General features: G+C 36.7%; 1 pseudogene; it reads right to left on the bottom strand.

The window, feature by feature from the left end:
* Window positions 1–13,688: 13,688 nt before the first annotated feature.
* LOC118848715 lies at window positions 13,689–14,198 on the bottom strand (annotated as a pseudogene).
* Between the last annotated feature and the right edge of the window lie 5,787 nt (window positions 14,199–19,985).

The following is a 19,985-nucleotide window of genomic DNA, read 5'->3' as shown; positions in this document are numbered from 1 at the left end:
GTTTACCTTTTTGTGTCTCTATTGAGTTTCGTATTTGGAGATCAAATTTTCCATCGAGCTCTGGCCTTTTCATCAGGAAGGTCTGGAATTCCCTTATTTCGTTGAATGTCCATCTCCTTGCCTGGAAAATTATGCTCAAATTTGCTGTGTAATTGATCCTTGGTTGTAGTCCAAGCTCCTTTGCCTTTTGGAATACCATATTCCAGTTTCTCCTGTCATTTAATGTAGAAGCTGAAAGAACCTATGTGATCCTGACTGTAGTTCCATGATATTTGAATTGTTTCTTTCTAGCTGCTTGCAGTATTTTATCCTGGACCTGGTAGTTCTGGAATTTGGCTGTAATATTTCTTGGAGTTTTCAATTTGGGATCTCTTTCAAGAGGTGATCAGTGGATTCTTTCCATGACAATTTTACCATCTGGTTCTAGGACCTCTGGACAATTTTCCTTAAGGATTTCATGGAAGATAGTGTCCATGCTGTTTTTTTTTTCATCATGGCTTTCGGGTAGACCAATAATTCTTAGATTGTCTCTTCTGGATCTATTTTCCGGGTCAGTTGTTTTTCCAATCAGATATTTCATGTTTTCTTCTATTTTTTCATTCTTTAGATTTTGTTTGACAGATTCTTGATGTCTCATAGAGTCATTAGCTTCTACTTGCCCAATTCTAATTTTGAATGTTTTGTTTACTTCCTTTAGCTTCTCTATCTCCTTTTCCATTTGGTTGATTTTGCTTTTCAATGAGACATTTTCTCCATTTATATTCTGATTCTCCTTAACCTTTTCATCAATTTTACTTTTTGAAGATTTGTTTTCCTCAGTGAATTGTTTTCCATTTTTTCTTTTACCTCTCTAATTTGGTTTTCAAAGTTCTCCTTGAGTTCTTCCAGGAATGCTTTTTGGTCTGGAGACCAGTTTACTTTCCCTTTTGAGGGTTCAGATGTGGTTATTGTGTCCATGCTGTCCTCTTCCAAATTGGTATTTTGATCCTCCCTATCTCCATAATACAAATCAACAGTCTTTGCCTTTTTAGCATGCTTTTTGTGTTATTTTTTCCCTCCTGGCTTCTAAAGTATATCGCTGTTTCTGAGGTTCATGGGGCTCCATCCCAAGTTTCTTGTGTTGGGATCTAGCTTTATGTTCTATGGCCTCTGGTTTCACGAGGTGTGGGGGAGGGGTAGTCTGGCTGCTGGGAGTCTCCTCTTCCCCCAGGACTGCTGTACAGCAGGGGTGGTCTCAGTTGTTGTCTGTGTTCGTGTCTGCCACTTCCCCTGGCTGTTCAAAGCCATGTCTGGGGTCCTGGCAATGATGTTTGTTAGCTCCACCCCCCTGGGGCTCAGTTACTCTTGTTATACTGAGGTGAGGGCTTTTGGGATACCTCTCTTCCTGCACTAGTCTCCTTCTGCCACCACAAGAAGGGCCCTCTCCCCAACTTCTCTCACTACTGAAGCCCCGCTTCCGGCTCCTCTGTTTCTCCTGATGTAGTATTCTCTGGGTTTAATCAAGCGAGGGATGAGAGCCATTTTACCTGGCCATCATGGCTCCAGGAAGTTCAAGAAGGTGAGTTTCAAATCTTTAGATTGTGGGTTGGAGGCCTCTGGGCTAGCTGCTCCTGCCACCACATGCTCTGAACTCCAATAGAGTAGCTGTAGCTGGTACTTCCACCCTGGGCCTGTCCCTGCTCCAGTGTTCCACTTGCCCAGCGCTCTCCCAGATTGGTGCACTGGCTGTATTCCTCTGCTGTTCCTGGTTGGTTTGGTCTGGTGCCCTTGCACATGCCCAGAGCTCCTACCCCTCTCAGTCTACTAGTGGCTTGTAACTCTCTCAAATCTGCTCAGATTTACTTTTTTAGATGTATCTGACAGAATTTGTGAAAGAACTCTGGTAGTTCCTTCCTTTCACAGTGCAATCTTCACTCCATCCCACTATTCTAATATTTCTTAGCATGTGCTAGACCATGATATACCAATGCATAACTAAATCTTAACAAGCATTTATTAAATACCAGCTATGTGCCAGGCATTATGCTAAGTGATGAAGATACAAAAAGATAAAATTTCCTTTTCTCTAAGAATTTGAAATCTAATGGGGGAAACAACATGCAAATGTTTCTGTAAGAACAAGATATGTGTGTATGTGTACAAATATACATATATATGCATGTATTTATGTGTATGTGTACATATATATGAATATGATAAAATAGAGATAATCAACAAAGGGAAAACACTAGCATGAAGCAAGATTGGGAAAGACTTCTTATAGAAGATGAGAATATTTGAGACTTGAAGGGATCCAAAGAAGTTAGGAGGTGGAGATAAGGAATGAGAGAGTTCTAGAAATAAGAAGTTAGAAGGTACAGGTAGGGAAGGAGAGAGTTCTAAACAGGTGAAAATGTCCAGAGCTAAGAGATGAAATATCTAGCTCAAGGAACAGCAAAGAAACCAGTGTTACTGGATCAAAGAGTGCAGTAGATGAAGTATAAGAAATACACCTTGATTATCTAACACCCCATTCTCCTAAATCTTGACTCTGTGTGACCTTAAATAAGTCATTTAACTTCTGAATCTCAATTTCCATATCCATAAAAGGAGAGGATTGGACTAGATGATCTCCAAGGACCCTTTTGGTTTTAAATTCTGTGATTCATTGACTGCTATCATGTTTCACCTCTGAATATTCTTCCTTAGGCTAAATGGATGTGAAGTATTTTCAGTTCCCAGTTCATATTTTTTAGACTTGTTGCTTTGTTTTACATTCTTTTTAAGCATGCATCGTTTACTATCTAGCAAACACCTTGCCATTGATTCTTTACCTGTAAAATGAATAGGACATGATGCTATTACTGAGAACATCTTAATCAAGCTGTGGTGACCCAAGTTGAGTTCAGTGTTTGGTTTGTTGTTGGAGAAATCTCTGGGTAAAGTGTTTCCTCTATGTTATACTTAACACTAATTAGGTATTCTTGAGGCCCAAGCATCACAACTTTTACAATACAATCATAGTGCTGGTTCATAACCAGTGCACGGTCCTAAAATCTAATATAATTTACATTTTCTGCTTGTTTTGGCTAGGGAACAAAATGGATAACATTGATCACCTTCCTTTCAAGTGAAATTATGGCAGGTGGTAAGGCCAAAACAGTTCATTTGGAGGAACAGCATGGAAGCTTGCTACCAATAGAAAATTATATTGATTTGGCTCAGCCCCCTGAAATGGATATTCGGTGAAACTGTTTGGCTCACTATTTTTTAACAAAGTGTCTTTTATTTGTAACATACAAATAAAACCAATGCAAAAGGTTTGCTTTTTTCTCTTTGATTTCAGTGAGAAAAGAATTTACTAAGAAATATATATGTCTCAAGAGTAGGGGTCTAAAAAACAGAAAGGGTTAAAAAGAATCACACTCACCCAGGTATGTGCATACTCCCACTCACACATGTATACAGACACACCAACAGAAGTGACCCAGCATGAATCAAGTGTACAAATATACAGCATGTACATACAAATGTACAACAGGGAAGAAAACAAAAACTTTTCCTTACTCTTTTCTTCCATTAAAAATTCAACAAATTGCTGCATTTAATTCATTCAATTAATCCATTCAACAAGTATTTATTAAGCACTGACTCTTCTTCACCTCAATAAACTATGAATTCTAACCAAATTAGACCACCTATTGCTCCCTAATATTGTCTTATCCTCTCTCACCTCTCTGCATACACAGAAGTCACCATCCCCTGAAATATACACCTCTTCTGCATTTTCATTTAGTGAAATCTTCATTGTCTAATTTAGGTATTACATCTTTCATGAAGTCTTCCTTGATTCCTGCCTCCTCCCCCTGTGCCCAATTGGCCTCTTCCTTCTCAAATTTTTCTATATTTTGTCCTGGTTTCCCTGTTTCCCATATCACCTTCTATGTCTATACCTTCTATATCATTCTCATTTATGTATACATCCATGCCCCAGTAGTATGTAAGTATAGTGACTGCTATACTACTGTAATAGGTTAATAAATACTTGTTGATTGCCTGAGGGAATGACTATGTTAGTTATCATTTTTCTTATCTTTAGTGTCTAGGTGAATATACTGCTCATAGCAAATGCTTAATAAATGTTTGTTGAGTTGAGCCAAATTTCAAGGCACTTTGATAAATTAGCTGAGTGCTGGGCAGACTGAGTCAATGTGGTTCAGCAGAAATAATCTATAAAAAACTTCTACCTCCATTCCCTTCAACTTCCTAAAGATAGCTCTTGCCAATTGAGAAAGGAGACTTATCAGTGTATCAGACTGCACAGTGTCATGCAGACTTGTCAACTGGCTACCAAAATTATACATTTGGAGGAAAGCCCAATTTTGTCTAGGGTCATAAACCCACATATAGAAACTATAAAACAGGGCACAAGACTAATTAACTTTATTTATCTGTTGTTTAATGTGGCCCCTAACAGAGCCAACCCTTTGCCCACGTGGTTGGATTTGAAGGATCTAACATCTGTCCTTGTAGCAATGCTGATTTTCTATGGCTGTACTCATTTGGTTTTTTTTCTCCACTTGGTTTCTATTCTAAGCCAAATGCTAAGACAATGGTGAATTAGGGAAATACATACATATTTCAGTCAAGGAGTTCTGGGGTTGAGTAGGATTGTTGTTGTTCAGTTGTTTCAGTCACATCTGACTCTTCATGACCCTATTTGGGGTTTTCTTGGCAAAGACAGTAGTTTGCTATTTCCCTTTCCAGCTCATTTTACAGATAAGGAACTGAAGTTAAAAAGGGTTAAGTGACTTGCCTAGGATCACACAGTAAGTGTCTGAGGCCAGATTTGAAGTCTTTCTGGACTTCTTTCTGATAACAGGCCTGGCACTCTCTTCACCGTACCACCTAGCTGCTTCTAGTTTTGTCAGTAAGAATCTTGAACCCAAACGCACTGATACTGAAAATCCTTCTCCTGAACTCAAAATAATATTCTATACCATGAAGACTATGCTATCAGATCCAAAAGAGAGCTTTAACTGAAAACAGCTTAATTATTTTTGCATATGAGTATACTACATGATAAGATGAAGACAAATGTGTCGTTGTAGAACTTGGATGATCCACACCTCATTTTTTATTTTCCATTTGAATTATGTAAATTGGCATTTAACAGTATGTTCCATATTCTTGGCAAATAACAAAGAGTATATGCCCCATATATTCTACAAAGGGGCTATTTATCCTGTGACTTCAACCCCTTCAATCATTATTAACAGCATCTTTTACTATCTAGCAAACACCTTGCCATTGATTCTTTACCTGTAAAATGAATAGGACATGATGCTATTACTGAGAACATCTTAATCAAAAAATAATTCTTGTCACAATCTTTATATTATTTTGGTAATTATATAATCATCTACTTTTGGGAAAGAGAGTAAAGGTAACTCAGAAACATCTCTTTTAGGACAATATACTGGAAAGTTTTCATAAGCCAGGGACTTTCCCAAAAGAAAAGAGCTATTAATGAATTATTTTGAGAGGGGGGCTCAGTGTGTGTGTGTGTGTGTGTGTGTGTGTGTGTGTGTGTTATCTGTATACACACCTGTGCATGTTGATAGATATTTGACCTTATTATTTTATGAATTTTCCTTCCTTTTGCTCATGAGGTTGCAACCAACCATTCTAAATTTTCTTATTCTAATTAAGTGTTCACATCTCTCAATAAATCTCCCATGCATCAGAGGATTCTCTTTGGTTCATTTAATATTTCATGGATTCAATTGCAGTACTCAAGGATATGCATCTGTAGTAGAGCCAACATGGTGGAGTAGAGGAAGCACCCAGTTGACCTTTCCCAACATTTCCCTCCAAACAACCTTAAAATAACACCTCAAATCAGTATCTAAAGTGGCAGAGCCAACAAATGGCCAGGGTGAGACATTCTTCCAGTCCAAAACAATTTAGGAGGAGTGTAGGAAACATCTGTGACATGGGGGTAGAGATTGGCTTGGAGATGGACACAACACCAGTAGTGGAACCAGATGATGGCAACAAAAGCAATAGAAACTTTAGGAGCCCTCGAGTCATAGATAGTAAGGGGACAAGTCATCTAGTCAGAAGGAGATTACAGGGGACTCTTATGCTACCACTGGATACAAGACTGGAAGCTGTTCAGCAGCTCCACTACTTTTACTCACTTTTAAGTCACAGTTCAAGGACAGAGGAGGAGCAATTTCAGTCATATGGAATTAGGGACCCTAAGGAGTACTATTGCTTCCAGTCACAAGGGAGAAGAGGACCTGAGGAGCAGTATTGATTGCAATCCAAAGAGATCAGAGGCCTTTCCTGGGTAAGGACCAGAAAATAGACCAGGAGAACAATGATAAGGCCTATAATAATGCAGAACAACACATGTGTGGCCTATGTTGAATTGCTTGCCTTCTCAAGGAGGGTAGGTGGGGAGGGAAGAAGGGAGAGAATTTGGAACTCAAAGTTTTAAAAACAAATGCTCAAAAAAGTTGTTTTTACATGCAACTGGGAAATAAAATACACAGGCAATAGGGCATAGAAATCTATCTTGCCCAACAAGGAAGTAAGGGGAAAGGGGATGGGGGGGGTAACAGAAGGGAGGGCAGACTGGGGAAAGGGGCAATTTAGAATATATGCCATCTTGGAGTGGGGTGAGGGTAGAAATGGGGAGAAAATTTGTAACTCATCTTGTGGAAATCAATGTTGAAAACTAAAACTATTAAATAATAAAATATTATTTTAAAAAAAGTTTGGGACAGCAGCTCTGTCTCTTCCCTTTTCACCCTCTCCTTCAAGCCTGGAACATAGCTCAATGTTAACGTAAATTCAAAGTCAAGAAATAGACTGGAAAAATGAACAGCAGCAACAACCAAAAGAACCTGACCTTAAAAAGCTAATATGGTGACAAGAAAGATCAAGACACAAACTCAGAAAAAAAATGAAGTAAAAACAGCTACAAGCAAAAACTCAAAGACAAAAGTGAATTGGACAAGACAAATGAATTCCTGGAAGAGCTAAAAAATGATTTTCTAAATAAGAGCGGTAAAGAAAAAAATAGGTTAAAAATGATAGCAAAGGATAAAAATTATGAAAAGACAGTTAACATCTTGGTAGAAGAGGCACAAAAATAATAAAGAAAATATTACCTTAAAAAACAATCAGTCAAATGGTAAAAGAGGTACAAAACTCCACTGCTAAAAATATCTCCTTAAAAAGTAGAATTGGCCAAATGGATAAAAAAAGCTCACTGAAGAAAATAATTCCTTAAAAATTAGAATTGTGAAAGTAGAAGCTAATGACTCCATGAGACATCAAGACACAACAAAACAAGGTGAAAATAATGAAAAAATAGAAGAAAGATGAAATATCTCAACACAAAAAACAATTGACCAGAAAAATAGACTGAGGAGAGAGAATTTAAGAATTATCAGACTTCCTGATAGCATGATAAAAATGAGCCTAGAAACAATATTTTAAGAAATTATCAAGGAAGGCTGCCTTGATAACCTAGAACAAGAAGGTAAAATAAAAATGGAAAGAATCCACTGATTACCAACTGAAAGTGATTCCAAAATGAAAACTTCTAGGTATATTATAGCTAAGTTCTAGAGCTCTCATGTGAAAGGGAAAATATTTCAAGCAGTCAGAAAGAAACCATTCAAGTATCATACAGCCACAGCCACACGAGATTTACCACATCAAGGAAGTGAAGGGTTTAGGATATGATATTCTGAAGGGAAAAGAACTAAGATTATAACCAATAATAACACACCCAGCAAACCAGAGTATAATCCTTCAAGGAAAAAAACAGATATTTAATGAAATAGAGCACTTTCAAGTATTCCTGAGGAAAAGACTAGAGCTGAATAGAAAATTTACTTTCAGATACAAGACTCGAGGGAAGCATAAAAAAGTAAACCTAAAGGAGAAATTATAAGGGATTCAATAAGGCTAAATTATTCACATTTCCTATTATGGGAAGATAATACATATAACTTACAAGAAGTTTATCATTATTACAGCAGTTAGAAGGATTCTCCACAGACAGAGGGTGCAAGAATCAGTCAATTATGTTGGGATGATGTAAAAAAAATGGATGGATGGGTGAGAAATAGGGATTCTTTGACAGAAGGAAGGGAAAGGAAGAATGGGGGAAATTATTTCACATAAAAGTGATACAAAAGAGCTTTTACAATGGGGGGGGTAAATGTTGTGTGTGTGGGGGGGTGGTTATAGGCAATGTTCGAACCTCACCCTCATCTAAGCTGGTTCAAAGGGGGGAAAGTATATACACATTCACTTGGTTATAGACATCTATCTTACCTAATATGGAAGTAGGAAGGGAATAGGGTAAGAGAAAGAGGGCTGTGATAAAAGGGAGGACAGATAAAGGAAGTCAGTGATCAGAAGCAAAACAGACTTCAGAGGAAGGAACAAATAAGAAAGAGAGAGGGAAGAAGAAATAGAAGAAAATAGCATACAGGGAAATGCACAGTTAGCAATCATAACTGTCAATGTGAATGAAATTAACTCATCCATAAAACAGAAGCAGAAAGCAGAATGGATTAGAAACTAGAACCCAGCCATATGTTGTTTACAAGAAATGCACTTGAAACAGGAGACACACACAGAGTTAAAATGAAGGGCTGGAGCAGAATCTATTATGCTTCAGGTGAGCTAAAGCAAAAAAGGGGGGGGGGCAGGCATAGCAATCATGATCTCAGACAAAGCAAAAGCAAAAATAGACCTAATTAAAAAAGACAATAAGGAAAACTACATCTTGCTAAAAGGTGCCATAGACAATGAATAGAATACTAAACATATGTGCACCAAATGGCATAGCATCCAAATTCTTAAAGGAAAAATTAAATTAATGACAGGAGGAAATAGCAAAACCATATCACTTATGCCCAAATTAGAGATAGAGATGTAAAATGGATAATATAGATATAGGTTTTGCATGACTACACATGTAAAGTCTATATCAAATTGCTTGCCTCCTCAAGATGGGGAGAAGGGAGGCAGGGTGGGAGAGAATTTGGAACTCAAAATTTTTTAAAAATTTAAAATAGTTTTTATATGTCATCGGAAAAAATAAAATATATTTAAATATATTTTAAAAACTGTACCATTGTGGGATCTCAGCTTTCTCCTCTTAGGTCTAGAAAAACCTAACCATAAAATAAATGACAAAGAAGTTACAGAGATGAATAGAATCTTAGAAAGTCAGACAGGATAGAACTCTTAAGAAAACTGAATGAGAATAGAAAGGAATACACATTTTCTCAGCTCTACATGGCACCTTCATAAAAAATGACCATGTATTAGGGCAGAAAAATCTCACAAATAAAAGCCGAAAAGCAGAAATATTAAATACATCATTTTCAGGCCATATTAAATAAAAATTATATTCAATAAAGGGCCATGGAAACATAGATTAAAAATTAACTGGATAAATAATCTAAACCTAAAGAATGAGCAGATCAAAGAACAAATAATAAAACAATATATAAAACACTCTTTACACATGTAAATAAAGATTTAAACAATTGGAGAAATATTAATTGCTCATAGGAAGACTGAGTAGATACAGTAAAAATGAAAATTCTACCTACATTAGTTTGCTTATTCAGTGTCATATCAATTGAACTACCAAATAATTATTTTATGGAGCTAGAAAAAACAATAACAAAATTCAATTCTTAAAAAAACAAAACCTTTTTCTTTGTGTATGTGTATGTGTGTATGTGTGTGTGTTTTCTTTTACAATGTGACTAATATGGAAACATGTTTTGCATGACCACATATATAATCAATATCACATTGCTTATTTTCTCAAGAGTTGGGGGAGGAGAAGGAGGGAGAGGATTTGGTATTCAACATTTTAAAAAATGAATGTTAAAATTTGTTTACATGTAATTGGGAAATATTTAATGAGATAAATTAATATCTCTATATATATTTTTAAAAAGAAGTGTATCTGTTATTCTTCAAACCTGACACATGACTGACCCACTTCCTTTTCTGGTCATACATGTCCTTAGTGAGGGCTTTTATGCCAGTTCTTGAATGTAAGATATCACTGTTAATATATTCCAGCCTATTTACATTCAACATTCCTGAGTTTATTACCCATCTGTAATTTTCATTCTTCTGTGTCCATCGAGGCCCACAAGTCACAGTTATATAGCATCACAAGGAAAATAGTTCTATTTTTCTATATTTCATTGGCTCTTGGATCTCATTTTATGTATACAATTCTTTCTTTTGCTATAGATCACAAATCACAACTTTTCATCATGTGTGATTCTTATCCATGTTTTCCCATAATTCCTTTGTAGGAGACTGATCCATCATTTCAAACACCTTCCTTTTGTTCTTTTTGCATTTCATGAGTACCAATGCAGTATTCAGAATATCTCTATTATCACTTGCTCACATTATATGATCAACTTATTTATTCAATCACACATTTCCTAGATGATCGCTCCCATGCCACATCCTTCATGGAGGTCCCTATTGGAAATGTGCTGCAGCTTACATATGTCCACCATACATTTCTCTGCTCTTTTATAGGTTGTTTGCAACTTTGATTCTTTGGAAAATGTAGTGTTTTAGACTTTGAAACTATATAGATTCACAAGTAGAAGGTGTGTATGCATGTGTGTGTATGTTTATTTATGTCAGAAAGAAGTCTGGGATCATTAAAAGTACTTAGCAATTTCCTATCTTCTTCCTATTCAGTTCTGAGCCCACCTCATTATCCATTTGTGACATCTGTCCCATGTAGAGAAACTGAAAGATTAATTCAATGAACTGGCCTTCCACACATGTATCATAATTTGGATAATAGACATTTTCTAGCATTTTAACTTTTGCTTTGTTGATTTGTAAGTTACTGTCTTTTGAAGAATCATGGATCTCATTAAGGAGGACTGGTAATGCTGTGGGCTTTGATGTAATCAACATAACACCATCCACACTGAGGATTGTGGATTCGCAGTGTGGAGAAGCTTAATATCCTTATATAGATATTTTCTCTTCCATTTGGATTTGCAGAGAACACACTCCATTGACAGTGGAAAACATTTTTGAAGAGCTTGTCTTCCTATTTTGTGCCTCACTTATTAACAAAGTAGAGTTGAACCAAATTCTATCTGGGTTACATTCATATAGGAATCCTGTATGATCTTAAGATATGCATGAGAGAAGCTTTGTTAAAGGTCATATTTACTGAATGGAGTCAAGTTATTTTTATTTTAGCATACAACAAACAGATCAAGATCTAGTGCTCACTGTAATTTTAGTTAAATATGTTGCTCAAAAGATGTCAAACACTTGCCTGTTTCTCTTTTCATATTATTTTCTCAAGGATATCCTCAATATGTGTATAGATCATTCTAATAAGTTTCAATAAAGATAAGAAAGTGTTCATATGGATTACTGATATGCTCCTAACCACTTTTTGGGGTATTAATTTTATCCATGATTTTAAAATATGTTTGATAACTTTCCCTCCTTCAGAGATCTTGTAAGACGAACCCTTAATGCTTTCAGAATTGTGTTGCCTTCCACATGGATTTCCTCTGTGTGTCTGGTCCAGCTAAACTTCTCAGTTTCATCTGCTTAAATGCCATTTTGCCAACCTCATATAACATATTGGGGGACTGAGGTGTCAATGTCCAAATGTACGGGTTCCATTAGGATTGATGATGCACAGAGATTGTCATAGAGATGATGACAATTTGTTCCATTTTCCCTCTATTTTTCTTCTGCTAGATTCATTCATAGATGCTCTTAGATTAGTTGGTTCTATCACCAAAATGTTTGCAGAATTGTTATTTATTTGCAACTTATGGCACAAGACATTCTAAAGACTAGACTCACAGAAAACAGAAGCATTCCTCAGAGTCTGATTTCAAGAGGATTGGTTTCTCTTTTGAGCTAATTGTTCTTACCCTGGAATTTTACTCTGAGGAAATCATAAAAGCTAAACTTAGGTATGGCTTATGCTGAGGCTTTCTCCAAATGTGGCTAACACCATCCCTCAACTTCCACAATAGTACTCTGGAATTCACCACCATACCTTCCCTGTCCCTTTTTAGTTCCCTGTAATGTGTTGCCTTTCCAATAGAATGTAATCTCCCTGAAGGCAGTGGGCAGAGGCTTTTTTTTCTTTCTTTTTGTATTTGAATATCCAATGCTTTTGCACATAGTACTCACTTAATAAATGTTCATTGACTTGACTCAATACCATTACTTGGCATGATTACACACAAAAAAATGTATTATAAGCAAAGGATTCACAGGAGTCCAGGAGAACCATCCAGAAACATTAAGTACTCAAATATCCTTTCACATCGCCCTGGAAGGGAATTAGATAAACTTAAAGCATTTATCATTCTGGTGAGTCTTTTCTTCTCTTAGAATCCTATGCAATCTCTTCAAGATAAATAGTACCACAAGATGGTTTAGACTCCCCTGAACAATCTGCTTTGTGTTAAGCATATACTATCTGAAGAGCTTATTGGCTTTCCTCCTCGAGTATGGCACTGCAGGAACCATATGAACTATCCTATTATTTCTCCAAAAGAGTTCCTTCCCTGCATCATAAATACTCAGGAGTCTGCAAACCTGTTCACACAGAGGTAGAGATAGTGATAATTGAATTTTGATATAATTAGTTTCCTTGGTAATTTTATTTTATTCATTTAAAAAACATTCTTCTAACAAGGAGTCCATTGGCTTCACCAGATTGTCGAAGGGATCCATAACACAAAAACAACAGTAAGAACCTCTGCAAGTCTAAAAGATTTAGTTCCTGAATTACTGGATAAGGAAATGAATGCACAAAAAAAGCAGTTATAAACATTTATTTTTTTATTTTTATTTTTTTGGGGGGGTAATTTAAATTTAATTACAGAAAAAGATGTCACATGAATTTTTATTGGAAAATATGAAATTAAGAGGTTTATTTTTCTCAAAGTGCCAGGAAAAGAGAGTACTTCCAATATGTTGACTGAGAATCTTCTGAATCCATTCCTGGGCCAGGACAGCTGACTGTCCTCTCCCCACAGAACATCTGCAGCCTCCAGGGAGCCAACTCACCCTCCTTCCTTCTCTCCCTGCCCCCACCCAGATAGGCCGGTTCCCTTTTCTCTCAAAGTGTGGGTGATTTAGGACTCTGGGCCATTTCCAGTGGGCAGCCTTGTCCTTTAAGCCAGCAGCCCACGGCCACCGGCACTCGAAGCCTTTCTCCACAACCCTAAGGCAGAGGCCACAGAGCTGGCATTGTTTTTACTGCCTCAGGATTGGGCAGCCAACAGTTGACCCTTAGCACAAGTCAAAGCCCAATGTGGAAAGAGGCTGAGGAGGCCTGAGGAAAGAAGACAAGCCCACAGCAAGAAAGGTAGTTGGAGGGGGTGGGAGGGCAAGGAGAAGAGAAGAGGAAGAGTTCAGGAGCCTTATCATGAAGCTTTCTCTATGGAGGAGAACACTGGAACTTGTCCCACAGCTCCAATACTCATGACCCAGACTCTAGGAAGTTCTTAAAACACACTGAGATCTAAGCAAACAGAAGAGCTCTGCCCTGGTCTGAGGGAAAGAGTGGCTAAAGGAAAGGGAGAAGGCAAGCTCCATCCTTCATCAGAGGAGATGGAAAATATACTATCACTTCACATGGCTGCTAGTCCCACAGAGGACAGCACAGTGAGAACCAAGACAACTATTCCAGACTGGTAGAGCTGAGGAATCTTCAGGCCCTTCCCTAGGTCCCATATCAAGTGTCGGATTCCATTTCAGGTATGGTACATAAGGGGGAAGACAAGAGCAAACTTGGCCATGTAGATCAGAGTTGGTCCTAGGCCCAGGGACTTAATAAGCTCCAAGTGAGACTCAAAATTCCCAGGGAGCAATAAGCCTGCCAGTCCAAAAAGGGATACTCCTGCACTCATGGCAACACCAGTACCTTGGTGGGTAATGGACATCATCATAGCCAGAGGCCAGCGGTAAATGGTGAGGTGAGGTGACAAAGGATGCTTTGAATTGATGTTCTTGTTCCAGAACTGTTCCATCTCTTCCTTAGCTGTTGTTCCCAGGGGGATAGCATTTCTGACGCAGACTCTGGGGCTCAGGTGGGCATGGAGGCAATGGCAACCAGCATGTCACAACAAGATAACAGCCATCTTGTGGAGCTCAACTGGGATGAAGTCAGTTATTAAACATTTAACTAAATTCCAAGCACTATGCTAACTTTTGGTGACAGAAATATTAAAGCACAAATAGCCCATGCCTTCAAGTAGCTTAGGTGGAGAAGAAGCATAGAAGAGAGTGGTATTAAGGAATGAATTTTTTTGGAGAGTGAGTATATGGGGTAGATTGGCATTTACTTTTCAGCAATATTTACAGAGTTGATTTAATTACAGTCGATTCTCATCATTTGTGGTAGTTATGTTCTATGAAATCACCACAAACACTGAATTAGTGGATACTGGGACATTGCTCCTAGATGAAATACAGGGTTAGGTTACTGTGAACTTCTGGTCACTATATTTTCATCAACGAATCAACACAGAACCTTATATGTGTTTCTGTTGAAAGATATGTGTGTGTGTGTGCATGTGTGTGTGTGTGTGTGTTGGAGTGTGTGTGTGCATGTGTGTGTGTGTGTGTGTTGGAGTGTGTGTGTGCATGTGTGTGTGTGTGTGTTGGAGTCATACAAGAGCCGCCACAGAATCAACACTTTTGATATGTGGTGCTGGAGAAGACTTTTGAGAATCCCTTGGGTAGCAAGGAAGTCAAATCAGTCAATACTTAAAGAAATTAATTCAGGCTATTCACTGGAATATCAAATACTGATGCTGAAATTGAAATACTTTGGCCACATAATGATATGGGACTCATTGAAAAAGACCTTGATGTTGGAAAGACTGCAGGCAAAAGGAAGAGGAGATGGCAGAGGATGAGACAGATAAAGTGTCATGGAAATAATGAATATGAATTTGGACAGAGTTCAAGAGACAGTGGAGGATAGAAGGTCATGACATTCTCTGGTCCATGGGGTCACAAGTGTCAGACATGACTTAATAACTGAACAATAACACAATATTTCTTACAAATAATTAAATGTAGTATTTCTTCATGATAAAACAATATTTCAATTTTGGCATTTTAAGTAGTATACTCTACTGTGATTTTATGACTTTGACTCTTTTACATATTAGTACACATACAAACAGTACATGCAAGCTGTTGTAGAACCAATCCCAGAATATTTTGGACATCATTCATGCTTTTTTGTTCTGCCTTCAATGGATTGGCATAGGGTTCAGGTTTTTTGCTTTGGGGTCTGTATCCCATTATGGGTTTGCACTTAAAATTGCCATTGGCATTGGTACTCAGTAGCAATGTTGTCAGGTTTTTGAACGACTTAAAGCAAAGGTTTTGAAAGCCATTTGCAATTATAGGTTCACATACCAATGTCCTTTAAAATAAGCCAGTCTTGTCATCATTAAAAACCTGCTTTTCCATATAATGCTTTCCCTATATAATACTTAGGTATTTTAAAAATTCTACTGCAGCCTCCTGACCTGCAGAACCTGCCTTGGCTGCAAGTTTAGCATTTTTCATGCTGCATCACCTTTTGAAATGAACAAGCCAGTCAGCACTAACCAAGGGTCATTTTCCTGACCCTAGGCAATGTTACCATAAATATTTTTGGCTTTCAGCCTCACAACAATATAGTCAACTACACTTTATTTTATCAGTCATCATGAATCCACAGATGTAGCCACTTTTCCTTCTTTTAGTAGCTTCATCATACTAGTGATGGGCAGATGAATATCATAGGCAGAGTGCAAGCAATATGGTAAGAAGATGGCAGAGAAATTGTGTATTTACACATTATTTATCATATTTAATTATATTATCTATTATAATATTTAATTATAGAATTAAATTAAATTAAATTATGTTAAAATGGTATCCTTCTCAGATGTGTATAGTTTAGCTGATGGAAAGGGGCAGGAATAGGGAAAATTTGGGGAGAAACACAGATAAAGCCACTCCATTGAGAAAAGGTACCTAGGTTAAAAGAGGGATGAAAAGTCCTGTTTCTCAGCATCTATTTTTTTTAATGTCTGACATGAGGACTTCAAAGATTTCTAGAATTATTTGGTTTCTAGAATGGGACAAATGTATATTGCCTAGTTATCATGAAGATGACAGGAATTTGAACTTTGGTTTATCACATGAGGTAAAGTAGAGCCATTTCACTGAAGAAATATTGCTTTGGACCAACAGGCCAAACATCTGAGATGAGAGTTCATAGGAGATCTTAAAGTGGAGATGTCTTATTAGGAGAGAGTACTTGCTGGGTCTAGGAAGCTTATACTGCCACCTACTGCTTTGGAAGAGCTTTCTAGAGGAAGATAGGCTTTGTCTCATTGCTCAGAATTGTTAACTAGAAGAAGGCTTTGCCTTTCACTTTTCCCCGCACAGACACCTACTGTCTAGGAGGTCTGTATAGTTTAGCCAAGGGATCTGACCTGAGAAGCTCTGTAAATTCCAGGCTAAGGGTTTTTGTTTTTTTTTTCTGAAAGGTCATAATTCTATCTCAGCAACCCAAAAGCAGAGTAGATATTGGATATTGTGTGCTTTGGTGGGAGAATGTATCTCTGATTTAAGAACGTATTGGCTTTGCAGTTACAACGTCATGTTATTATCATTTTTGCTTTGTCTTCTTTTTAGTAAATGTTCCTTATTGAAAGTTAATAGAGTTCAACTTGGGTGATTTTTATAGCATATTTCAATTCGCTTTCTGGTTTATGTCAGCCACAAGACATTAGCATGCCCTCAAAAATGTTTTTTAAAATTTTTTAAATTTTTTAAAATCAACAATAAAAATAGTGGGATCCTATATTCTTTATTGTCCTCATTTCTATGTATATGAAGATCTGGTGTATAGTTTAAAATATTTTTTATGAAAGTCTATTCCCTTCAGATGTTTTCATCAAGAATACCTTAAATATATATACAGAAAAAAATCACAAAGAATTTATATAGATGAGAATATGGGCATATAGCATATGGGTCAATAACTGTTGATGCCTTCTTATTTGTCTTTTTTTTCCAGTAAAAATACCATCTGTCTTTTGTATTCTTTGGGAATCTTCCCTCAATGAGTTATTTTGAAAATAGATTTTGAAGTTACTTTAAATTTGTATTGCATCCAATGCAGATTTCTTCCACACATATTTTCTAACATAGAAGTGATCACCAAAAAATTTAAAGAGTCACTCAAAAATCAAATCGTGAAATCAACAAATATAAAGCATCACCTTTGTGCAAAGACCTCTTAAAATTATTCATATTTGTATGATGATTTGAGGATAACAAAACATTTAACTCCCAATTAGCATAATTATACCAACTTTTCAAAGAAGAAAACCAAAGTTTAGGACAATAAAATTACTTACCCATCATCACTTCCAAATGGTGAAAGCAGGATTTGAACCAAGATCCAAGTTCAGCACTCTTTCCACTTCACCATGGTGCTTATGACATGTGCCATACTAGTATTTCATCATCTCAAGTGCCATTTTTGCTTGTGTATGTAGTATATCTTGCATCAAAGTGGTGGAGCCCAGGGCTGTGATCCTACATCAGGAAATATAAAGAGATATACAATTTGTTAATTTGTTAATTTATTATTAGCTGCTCATCTTTAGTGATGGGGTCAGCTCTTTACTTTCCCTTTTACCCTAAATTATGTGGATAGTTGCATCAATTTGCCACTTGCCTTGAAATGAGTGGACACAGCGACTTGATCTATGTCTATCTTGGAGCTCTGAAATTGGCAGACTTTGACATTTTACACCAGAATTTTTAACACAGGCTCTGCCTGGCTGTTGGTATCTGGGGATTAAAATTTGTTTATTGAATGAATGCTAATCATCTGCTTCAACAAAGAGATTCTGCCTTCATTAACGGCCAAAGTGCCCATGAGTAAACAACCCCTAAGATACTTGGCTTTTCTACATAGCTTGCAAGCTACAGCAAGGACCTAGATTTAATTCAGTTATGAATCTGCGGTCATATCTGATACTATGTTGTTCATGGAGCTTTTTTCTCCCTTTGATATAGCTGAAAGGTGTATATATATATATATATATATATATATATATATTAGATAGGTTTTGTAGTACTGCAGAACAAAAGGTCTTCTAGCAGTGTGAAGGCAGTTAAGAACAGGAGAACAGTTCATGGACCTTTAAATATTTTAACACATTTCAAATAGCTTCCAAAAGGGCAACACTCTCCAACACCTTACTTTCTCATGCACAAAGTCCACAGAATTGCTTCATATGCCATGTAAGTAAGGGTGAAAGATTCACAGAAGTGTTAAAGGAAATGTAATCAAAGCTATTTAAAATATAGCTCTCTCCTCCATGTACCAACTGCCACCTATCAGAAATTGGTTCAAAATTTTGAAATTAAGTAGTCAAGCAATATCAATGCTAGAGAGCATTCAAAAGAATCTACATGAAAATTTTGTCATATTGTATCTACCAATATTTTTTTCCCTATAAATCATTCTCCTTGTGCATATTTAAGAACATGGAATATTCCCCGTTTGGTTACAGATTTCTTTGGTAACATGACCTACTATGAACTGTTCACACAGGAGGTATTTTAATTGAATGTTTTTACATTAAGTTAATAAATGGCCTGTATTTAATTTCTAAATTAGAATTGGAAAGGAATTCCTTAAAAATCATAATATTGTAGGCTATGACATGAATCATATTCAAGGAATTATGTATTAAACATTAGTTTTAGGAGTATGTTTTTGTCAGGGTCAAAGGTGGTAGAACCTACAGCAGGCCTGGAAAGGGACATAGAAGAAAACCACTTTTTTTTCCTGTTTTGTCTTTTGTTCATTTGTTTGTTTCCACCTTATTGAAAACTAAGAGGTTTGAGTATGATCTTATTCTTTAATATGTTTATTTGACTATTTCCTTCGATTACTGATTAGGTTTCTAATAATTTTTTTTCTTGAAGAAGATATTTCTCTGTTATTTTAGATCTTTTAGAGTTATAATAGTACTTTACACTATTGTCAGAATCCCATGACTGCTAACTGCCAGGGTTCTGTGATCTTTGATACAGCCTAGCCTGGATATCCCCGAGGGAAGGCCTCAGGGGATGTTCTCAAGGATACAGTTAAAGCTTTGTGGCACAGATAAGTTGGCCCAACCCTTTCATGAACTTTAGATTCGTCTATGGCCTCTAGAAATGTGCAATCCAACCTAATGCACAAAACTTTATCAAAGATAGATATAATATATGTGAACACAAACAGAGATGCCAAAAGAAAGTCACCTATCAATACCATCAACTCCAGAACCTCACTGCTCTGACACAAATAGGTCTTTCCTGGCTCTTTAGCTCTCTCTCTTACAAATATAATATATAGCCATATCACAAGGGTCAAGTTATATAGACATCAAACCAGAGGGTCAGAGGCTCCCTTGAGACCAAAAGAGTGAGAAAACTGAAGAAAAAAAATGGTGGAAAGAAAACAAGGCCAGGGAGAGGGGGAAGGGGAGAGAGGCCTCTCTGATTTCATATCTAAACTATTCTGCCTCCTGGATTATGGCAACCATTATTATATTTGCTTAAAAATAAAGTTTTATATTTACATTTTTTCATTACAAACATTTACAGATTACTGCTCCTTTTTGAGTTTTCTTGTAACAAAGTAGAGCAGTTAAGTAAAGCCAATAATATAGTGACCCCATCTGAAAGTCCATGCAACAGTTTGTATCTGTAGCATACCTTCTACATATTTTTTAAAAAATTTAACAGAAATCAATTTTCTCTCCTTCCTACCCCACTCTATTGGAAGAAAAAAGAAAAATAAATTTCTCATAACAAGTATGCATAATCAAGCAAAATAAATTCCCATAATA

This window comes from Trichosurus vulpecula, chromosome 4 (assembly GCF_011100635.1).
Source record: "Trichosurus vulpecula isolate mTriVul1 chromosome 4, mTriVul1.pri, whole genome shotgun sequence".
NCBI lineage: Eukaryota > Metazoa > Chordata > Mammalia > Diprotodontia > Phalangeridae > Trichosurus > Trichosurus vulpecula.
Note: the sequence above shows the minus strand (reverse complement) of the source record. Positions and strands in the feature narration are given on the sequence as shown.